Below are 9,597 nucleotides of genomic sequence, written 5' to 3'. Positions count from 1 at the left end.
GCCTGAAATAAAGAGGAAACAAGAACTAAGGTCCAACTTTATAGTCGGTGAAAAGGGAGATAAACTGGGCTGTTCAAATGGCAATGGCCTTCAGAGGTATCTTTATCATATCATCTTTCTATGTGCATTTATATCCCAAATATGCTGCATATATAAAACTGGAAAAGCTTGCAAATAATTCAACAAGGATTTTTTAAAGGACCTTATCACATGAAAGTAGTCCAGACTACTTTGAAATAATTGGTTTCAGAAAGCTTAAAGAAAACAGTTTTCTTTAATATCTAGGATATTTTTCAGCATCCGTATGAATAATACAGGCATTATTCACAGCAATTTGCACATCCATTTTCGCACTGCTCAGTGGGTTCTGCAGGCATCTTATGTGGAGGCTGTTTGAATTCCAAAAGGCAGGCTGGTTTCTCTCTGACAATTTTTGTCCAAAGGTTTATATGTTTATAGCATTATCGACAAGCCCGCACTTGAACATCTATTTTCTTGATTACTGTATTTGAAATGCAATTACTCTATTATAAATTGTCATCTAGCATATATGTTGCAGTTTGTCTTGATTATAGTAACACCTGCTGGTGAGAACAGAGGAATTGCTCCTGGATTCTGACACTTCTGAGTTCAGCAGTAATGTCCCCATTCTAATAAAAATGCAATATATAGAATAAAGCATTGCTGGCTTTGGAAGTTCTTGTTAAACAAATATGATTGATCAATATAGGGTATATGTCACTTGTATTTCTCAGTTAAAACCTTAATGAGCTAAGGATGAAGTAACAATGTAACTAATTTTAAACTAAAATATAACTATTTTTTTAAAAAGTAAAAGCAAAAAAAATATTTAATAATAATACTGTACAAATGATATCAGTGACCAATATCTAGTGCTTTATAGCATGGGGAGAGAAGGAAAACAAATACCTCTACTTTAAATAGCTTACTACAAGCTTTTGCAAAGTTTCATTATTTCTTCACTTAACTTACATCCGCCTGTGTTACTTAGACTATAACATCTCTCTACAGGGGAAGGGATGGAAAGGCAAGGTAGTTGTGTTGACCACACGAACAAAATCCATATTTATGTAATATCTTTATTAGGTTAATGAAAAGACCACAAAAATGATCAAGCTTCCATACCTTTTCATCAGACAAAACATTACAAAAGCAGATTTGAGGAGAAATAGGGAAAAAGGCTCCTGATATCAGTGAAGTCAGATTCTGTGAATTCCAAGATGAAGTGGAAGACAAGGGATCTCCAGACATTCAAATTAGATTCAAAGGACTGCTGGTATAAGAAAGGGAAAATGTTCTGAAAATATAAAGCCCAGCTGTTAGTATCTCCATCTTACGCAAAGCACACAGGCTTCTTTTACTGATAGACCGCAGAAAGAAACTAGGCAGTCTTTATTTACTATTAAATTTGCTTTTTAGATCTCTGATACAGTTCTTTAGAATATTCAGACCCCAGAATATTAGAATATTACAAGGCAGTCTACTGTTACCCTCCTGTTGCAAATGGAAAGGGGGAGGCAAGCTACTCATTTTAATAAGACCTCTTAGTGACAGTATACCAGAGATAAAATTCCAATGGTAGACACATAGCTCATGCCTTAAGACACTATGACTCATCTCTTCTCTGTATTGCCAATAGCAGCAGGATTTCAATTTCTCAAAGCAGCAAGATCTCTCTGGCCTTTGGCCCTGAGAATACACTAGATTATAGATCCATAATTGTCTTTACGAGCGATCCCTTACTACAGGGATGGGCAGATAGTAGATTTCCAGATGGTTTGGACTACAACTGCCAGGGGACCCTGCCAGCATTGCCACTGATCTGGAATGCTGGGTGTTGAAGTCCAGAATGTCTACCCTGCCTTCCCATGCAAATGAGCAAGCACTTTTTCTTCTCTGTTAAGATAATGGGAATTTATGAATGCAAATTACTTCACTTCTTCCTGTATTTGCCTGTGGACAACATGAGACCTCTAACCCTGTTGGACTCAAGTTTGCATCCGATGCTATTAGATTTAAGCTTTAAAATGTGGGACTTAGATGAGAAGAAAACATCTGTGTAATTCTTTAAATAAAGACCGTTCAGCTTGGGATTCTGGAAAAGCTGACAAGTCCAGGAAAAGCTAGGTGATCCCGGTCCAGGAAAAGCTGGCTGGAATTGATGGGAGATGGAGTTCAACAACACCTTCTTTTTCCTGTATTCCCCCGCCCGCCTTTTTATGGACCTTCACTGTTTTAGGCAGGTCACAGGTTCCCCTTCCATGTGCTAAACACATGCCAAATAAAATGACAATCGCTTAATCATGTTTTGCAGAGAAGATGGGGCTGTTGAAAGCTCTCTAACTGATTGGGGCAGGAGAAAGGTGGTGAATGGGGGGAAGCATCAGGCACTGATTGATCAGGGCTGATGTCACTCCTGACCTGGCAACTGGGATAACCGTGCTGGGTCAAGGCAGGCTGTTTGTGGAGTGGGAAAAAACCAGATCTTCTTTACAGAACATATTTAAGAACGTGTTTAAGAATTCATTATTTGGCATGTGTTTCGTGTGTGAGAAGGGAAACTGTACCCTGCCTAGAGTGGTGAAGGGCCAGGGAGAATGGGGAAAATCCAGAAAGATGGATTATTTTTCTACCCAGCATGATCAGCTGTCCTGGACTTGTTAGCTTTTCCAGAATCCAAAGCTGAGTGGTCTCCTTTATTTTAAAGAATCCCCTAGAGGTTTTCTTCTCAAAGCCGCAGTTGAGGTTCAGGCCAGGAAGGATGTTTTATGGCTTTAATTTGAATAAATGCAGCTAAACTAATGCAACACTCGTTTCCCACAGCTGCTCAAGGGAATGACTTAGGTATTCTGTTTTTAATGGTTGTGTTATAAATAGCTATTATTTCATGCACTCCTCTAGAGATGTATTTTTGATAGCGGAGCTTTCCTTAGCTTTGATAAGCAATGCTTGTTCCATCAGACTAAATTTCTTTACCATAAATTGTGAAATTGATATATAATCCCCCCTTTTCTTTTGCCTGTTAATCCCAGTCTTTCCTGTTCCAACACTTGTCTGTCATTGTATGTATTTCAGCCCTGGCTACTTCTGAAGCCTGTCATTGTTTGCAAATCATTAGTGGGAATATCCAATTGCTCCCTTGTGACAAAATTGTATCGTCATGAGCCATGCTGCCAAATCTCTTAGCTGTACTTCTTCATTATTAAAAGGCATGTGGTGCCAAGTAGAATAAACATAAACAAAATGAAACTTTACAAGGCATAGATAACTAAAAAGTATCGGCAATAGAATCTTAAGTAAAACCCTGGGAAAATGTGAAGGTATTTGCCTGGGGTCTAAAAAGCCTGTCTGGGGAGAGGAGAATGTTGCACAGCTGGTGCCATCACTGAAAATGCCTTGTTTCTAGGCACTATTTGCTTTATTTCTGATGGTAGCTGTACCCAGCCTGTGATGTTTTTAGCACACAGGAGGAGGATGTAATTTAGTTCAGCCATAGTTTCCCTGAACAAACCCTAGTCAGGGTATTGTACGAGAGCCACATAAGAGTGGGAATTCCATCAGGCATAGACTTTTCAGCATGCATTTGGTTGAGAACTACCTGTTAAAAGCTCAGTAAAGGAGCTCTTTCAGGGTCAGAATTTTGGTAACTAGCCACACCTGTTATCCCTGAAGTCCTTTTATGGCTCACATGATCTATATAACACCTATTGCACATCAGTGAGTGTTCAGTTGTTTAGATTTTTTAAAAAATATCTTCAGATCACAATTCTCTTGTGAGATGAATTTAACATGTTCCAAATTATAACTTGCCAAAGAACGTTAACCTATATCTGCAGTTATGTAATTTTTAACATGGATATTTCAGGCTTTTAATGCAGACCTAAGGAAACCTAGCTAGCACAGAAAGCCATTAGCTTTTCCTATTGCTATGTGCAATACCATTTAGCAGCATGTAGCTGGCAGGATTGACTTGTATTTCAGTAAAAGTCCCTAATTTATTGGATTATTGTAATGTGTTCTACGTGGGGCTGCCCTTGAAGACGGTCCAGATACTTCAGTTGGTTCAGAATAGAGCTGCCAGGATACTAATGGGGACTGGCAGGTATTCACATATAATGCCAGTACTCTATTGCTTACATTGGCTACGAATTGAAGTCAAGGCCCAATTTAAGGGGCTGGTGATGACCTATAAAGCCCTAACGGCTTGGGTTCTGGATACCTGAAGGAGAACCTTCTCTTCTACGTGCCCTCCTGTCCCTTGATCTGAGTCAGAGGCCCTCCTCCAGGAGCTGTCCTTGAAAGAGATCAGGAAGGTGTCTACCTGGAGGAGGGCTTTCTCTGCGGTGGTGCCCCGACTGTGGAACATGCTTTCCAGAAAGGTTAGCCTGGCACCAATGCTTCTTTCCTTTTGGCATCTAGCAAAAACCTTTTTATTCTTCCAGTATTTTAAATTGTTAATTTGTTTTAATTGGTGGTTTTATACTTAATTCTGGTTGCTGTGTCACTCCTTATTTCTATTTTTATTCTATTTTATTAATGGAGTTGTAAACCATCTCTAGACATCTGTATGGTATAGAAAAGTTTTAAATAAATAAATAAAATTTCTCCCAACATGGAAAACACTTGTGAGGGCCAGAATAGGGCATTAAAATAGGTAAGACCAGCAGAAGATGCACAGTATGGTTTTCCACATGGCCTTGTTAGATCACCATAGCTGTAACTTTAATGGCATTTTGATGTGCCCTGGTTTTCAACAAGTGACAGAATTAAGCTCATGTGACAAAAAAGTTCATCTGCTAAGTTTTGCATGTCAGATCGCTGTTAAAGGCACAGGAAGAGGCAGTGCTTGGTCTCTTCTGGCCACCTGCAATATCTGAACTCCAAAATAAATAAGCGATTAGGCTGCCAATTAAGTGCCTGTCATAGACACTACATGATGATAGCATTTCTCTCGCATGTGCAAAAGCTTTGCCTGTGCATTGCAACACATCAAAGTATTTCATACATAATAAGGAATGGGAGGAGTGGTTTTATGGCCCCTTAAATACTCATAAACACTCTTCATTCATTTAAAACATGTATATCCCATCCTATATCCAGTCAGGATCTCTAAACGACTTACATAAAAAATAGAACAACAGTTAGAAAGACAGTAAAATCCACGTTATGGCAAAAGCTTCCGTAGGACAGAGTCTGCTTCATGTCATAATGAATTTGTTAGTGTTTGAGGAGAAACAACACTTGTTTGTTGCAAATGCTTGTTTGTTGTAATAGACTAACATGGTCATGCTGCTAGAAGCTGTTGTTAAAGAGACACTTAGCAGTAACAAAATGGCTAGCAGTAAGCAAGCAAACGAGATGGCAGTGAATGGGAAGATCTCCTGAAGAGTTACGTTTTTTTCCTCCCTCCACTCCCTTTTGTGGAGTGATGTTCCTATGGGTATTCCAGAATGGGTACAGTACAACAGAGAGCAACTGCTAATTGTATAAAGGCCACTGGGTTAGTAAAATTGCAGTAGATGTCAGGAGAGTTGTGTTGAATTTGCATAATGAATAGTCTTTGCTGGAAAGTGATCATTAAGATTCTTAATCCTAAATCCACTTACTAGGGAGTAAGTCCCATTGAATTTAGCAAGATTTACTACTGAGTAAACATGCATAAACAGTGTTGTATTTTAAATGGTTTGGTGATTAAACTTAACAAATCGTATTTATTTCAAGGTATTTTTCCCTTCAAGTTCCAAGATGTGCCTGCATTATAGATATAATATAAAATGTTTAGTTATGGACAGAAAAGTTGCAAGGTCATAAGTAATAATATTTGAATTATATTAATCTGCACTTCATTATAAGGACAGGGTGGAGGAAAGACCATTTGGACATGATTGAAACATACTTCTTGACATTAAGGCATATTATACATTTCTTGGAAATAGACAAGTTTACAAGCATAAAGAAAGGTTTGTCGCTAAAACAGCCCTAGGTTTGTGATCCAGCACAGCTGTTCCAGTTCCATTCATGCTCTTATTGTAGGATGTTCTTTGGAATTCTGCAAGCAGCTGACCCGGTCCTTAAGAGTGGTTGGACTATACAAACCTGCATTGTGTTAGCATATTACTGAAGAATTCAGCGGAAGTGATGAGCTCTATTCCTTGATGGGTTTTCCCTTGGTGGATCTGGCCACACAGGCTTCTAATGTTTCTGTAGTTTGCTATGTAGAATTGCTGCAATTTTCTGTCAGGAATTACATCAGCATGAAGAAGTCACAGCTGGATAATTATTTTTCCCCTTTCTTTTCAAAACAAAAAGGAAATCCAGGAAGCTGGGTTATGAAAAGTATGTGTGCCTGATAAACACAAAAAGGTTGTTTAGACTTTTAAAGCTTTTAGAGGAAGCCTGGAAGAATTTAGGAGTTATTGTTGCATTGTTTTCAGGTATTCATCTGAAACTAACCAGCCACGTAGTGACAACATGAATGAAACTGCAATGTGAGTGTCTAGTTTCTTAAATCTAGACTTAGGAGACCTGGATCCAAACCTCTAAGGCTTGCCAGTTTTCAGTCTTCACAGTGGCAAAGATTACTGCCTGCGTCGTCCTTTTGAGCATTAATTGCTCAGTCACAAACAGATTTACTTGGACAATCATTGGGAGTTGTTTAGGACTGAACCATTTAAAGATCATGAATAAGGAAGATTACTGGAATATATGGCTGCGTAATGTCAAGCAAAGCAGAATTCTCTGTAGAACTTGTGGCAAATTTTAGTCATTCAGCCAGGGGTCATGAACCTATGGCATGTCAGACTACATAATTTCTAACCTATGCTGGCTGGGGCTAAAGGCACTTGCAGCAAGATCTGGAAGGACACAAGTTCCCCATCCCTGCTCCATTAAGCTATTAGTAAGGGACTTGACATGAGAAGTGTGAAGGCATGTGAAGACAGGGCCATACCATTTAAAACACGCGTACATTCAACAGCTCAAGGCATAAAACAAAAGGAAGCCCAACAGGCTAGGCATTTAGAAAATAAAATCATGACTGTATTTACCTATTACAGTAAACATGCATAGAAGAAGGAGCAGGACTGCATTTATTACCCTTATTTCCAGCTTCCATGTGAGCTGAGCATTATCTTTGAAAGAACTACAGTAGTGTGAAAGAGATATAGAGACTGAGAATGAGGTCCAGTTTCCTTCTATATGTTCACTGAATGCTGGGATAGCTGAACACAAGTTCTGTTCTGCAGAGGACGGTCTTCTTTTAGGGATGTCCTGATTCAGTTTCAAGATGAAGAACTACAGGAAGCAAGTGCAAGGGGCTTGAAGTTGTCCTGGATCAGCTAGTGCTTGGGCGGGCACACATGTTGCTTTGCCATGGTCTTCCCACCATAGTGAGCTCTACTGTATTTGTATTTAAGTTATAGCAATGTTTTCCACATCTGTAGCTATGCATAAAATAGTGTATACATCTGTTATGCAAATCTCTGTCCTCTATTGCCTTTTCTGGTGATGGATTCGATGTTTTTGTTGATGTGGAAATGCCCATTTTAGGTGGGGGATATTTTTGCAATCCTTATGGCATTTTCTGAGCAGTTGCAATAATTAAAGCTCTGGTTTCTGGGCCAATGCAAAACTTAACCCTTGTTCTGGAGTTGGTGAGCTATGTAGGATCGTATTGCAGTTCTGAACATTCACAAACCCAAATACTGCTCCTTGATGTTTTCCAGAACAAGCTTGGCCAATAAAACTGTTGTGCAGTGGAGTATATTGTTACCTGTAGAATGAAAAGAACACACAAATGAGATTTTAGTGGGTCAGTTCTCAGACATTAAACACAAAGTATACTCAGTAAACTTATTGCCAGGATGCCTTCCTTCTTGAACAATGTCCATGGGGAAAAAAAAAAACAATTTTCCAATCTTCATTTGGTACAGTGGCGAGTATCTACATCAACACATCTGAAGGAATACTAAGGGGAAATTGGCTCACCCCTTTAATCCCTCTGAAGTCTTCCTTTGCGCTCACTTTTGACATGCCCAAAGCAACCTCCTCTCAGTTGCTTTTACCATAAAGCTATTTCACACCTCAGCTTGCTTTTGCAAGCCCGTTGGGCAATCCATGTTAAAGTAATGGCAGATGCCAGTTATATCAGCTCCCTTGCTTCTAAGCAATGTTTCACTAGCTGCCGACACATGTCAAAGCAGGAGAAAAGCAGTAATTTTCCTGAAGCATGTAAGCAGTGAGGTCAAAGTTGCTGTCTGGTTTATAATGCTACCCTCTTTGTGGGAAGCCTTGTGAGGACTGGTCACTGTTTGTTCATGCCCAGAGCTATGTGAAAGATATAATACAGGACCTGCATTTTCATGGCACTGTTTTTATGAGATGGCTTTTGATCCTGGGTTGATGGAGTATGTTGTAACAATGCCAGGACATGTTTCATATTTACTGCTCTTCTGTTTTCAAATAAGGTGTTTTTCAGGCATAATACAGTCACACAGTTTTGTGGTGTTATCTTGGGAGCTAGCGTGAGACTTGGGCTCACCAGCTTTTCTTTCTGCGAACTTACTGAGATGAAAAGTTTCTGACTGTGGTTAGCATCATTTACTTTTTGGACAGAATCCAGCAAACTATGGTTTAGAAAATCATTGCCTCTAGATTGCAGCTTGGCCCTGGGCTGGCTTCTGCTGAGGGACTGGAACCTTTGGGCCAGTCACAGACTCTCTGCCCAACCTACTTCACAGGGTTGTTGTTATGAGGATAAGATTGAGAGGAAAATTATATAAGCCACTTTGAGTTCCTTGAAAGGAAAAAAAACAAGATATAAATGTAAGAGATACAATAAATAAATTATAACAACAGCAGCAGAGGAATGGAAGAAAGAACAGGCTCTCTGGGCAGATTGCCAACTGGAGCCACCTTGCAGCAAAAGACTCTTTTTTGGAGACACCTGATAAGGTGCAGCAGCAGCCCTGAAGGGGGTTATGCCAAAGAGGGTTGCCTCTCTTGGGGGAGCAGCAAGGCCATTGGCCAGCCCATATCATCTTGCCTTTGCACAGGACTCTTGAGGGCCTGAATATGTGCCTCAGGGACAGGACATGGGATTTGTGGGGCCCCAGTTAACAAGTGGCTGGGTAGAGAGAAATGGGCATGGGAGGAAGGCCAGCCAGGTACGGTCATGAAGGCTTGAGAGATAATGGTTGTGCCATTTCAACTCCAATGTACTTGGACACTACACTGAGCATCAGAGGCATTCTTCTGAATCCCATTTTCAAAAGAGGCTTGAATGGTTATAACAAGAAGGATGGCCTTCTCTGTGGTAGCACCCAAATTATGGAAAGTTATCCTTGTCCATTCCTGGAAAGTTCTTTTAATCCATTCCTTTTTGTGCACACACACTGAGATTGCTCAGACTTCTGAAAGTGCATGCACTGATGATTATAGGTATGGATTACCTTCATGCAAACACAAGCCATCTGAGTGGGATGGCGTGTCCTGCAACAGCAGGGGGTTGGACTCGATGGCCTTCATGGCCCCTTCCAACTCTACTATTCAATGATTCTACCACACTGATTTGTCCTT

Source organism: Varanus komodoensis, unplaced genomic scaffold (assembly GCF_004798865.1).
Source record: "Varanus komodoensis strain SLA01 unplaced genomic scaffold, ASM479886v1 scaffold13_1, whole genome shotgun sequence".
Lineage (NCBI taxonomy): Eukaryota > Metazoa > Chordata > Lepidosauria > Squamata > Varanidae > Varanus > Varanus komodoensis.
The sequence above is the reverse complement of the archived record's forward strand: the minus strand, read 5'-3'. Positions refer to the sequence as shown.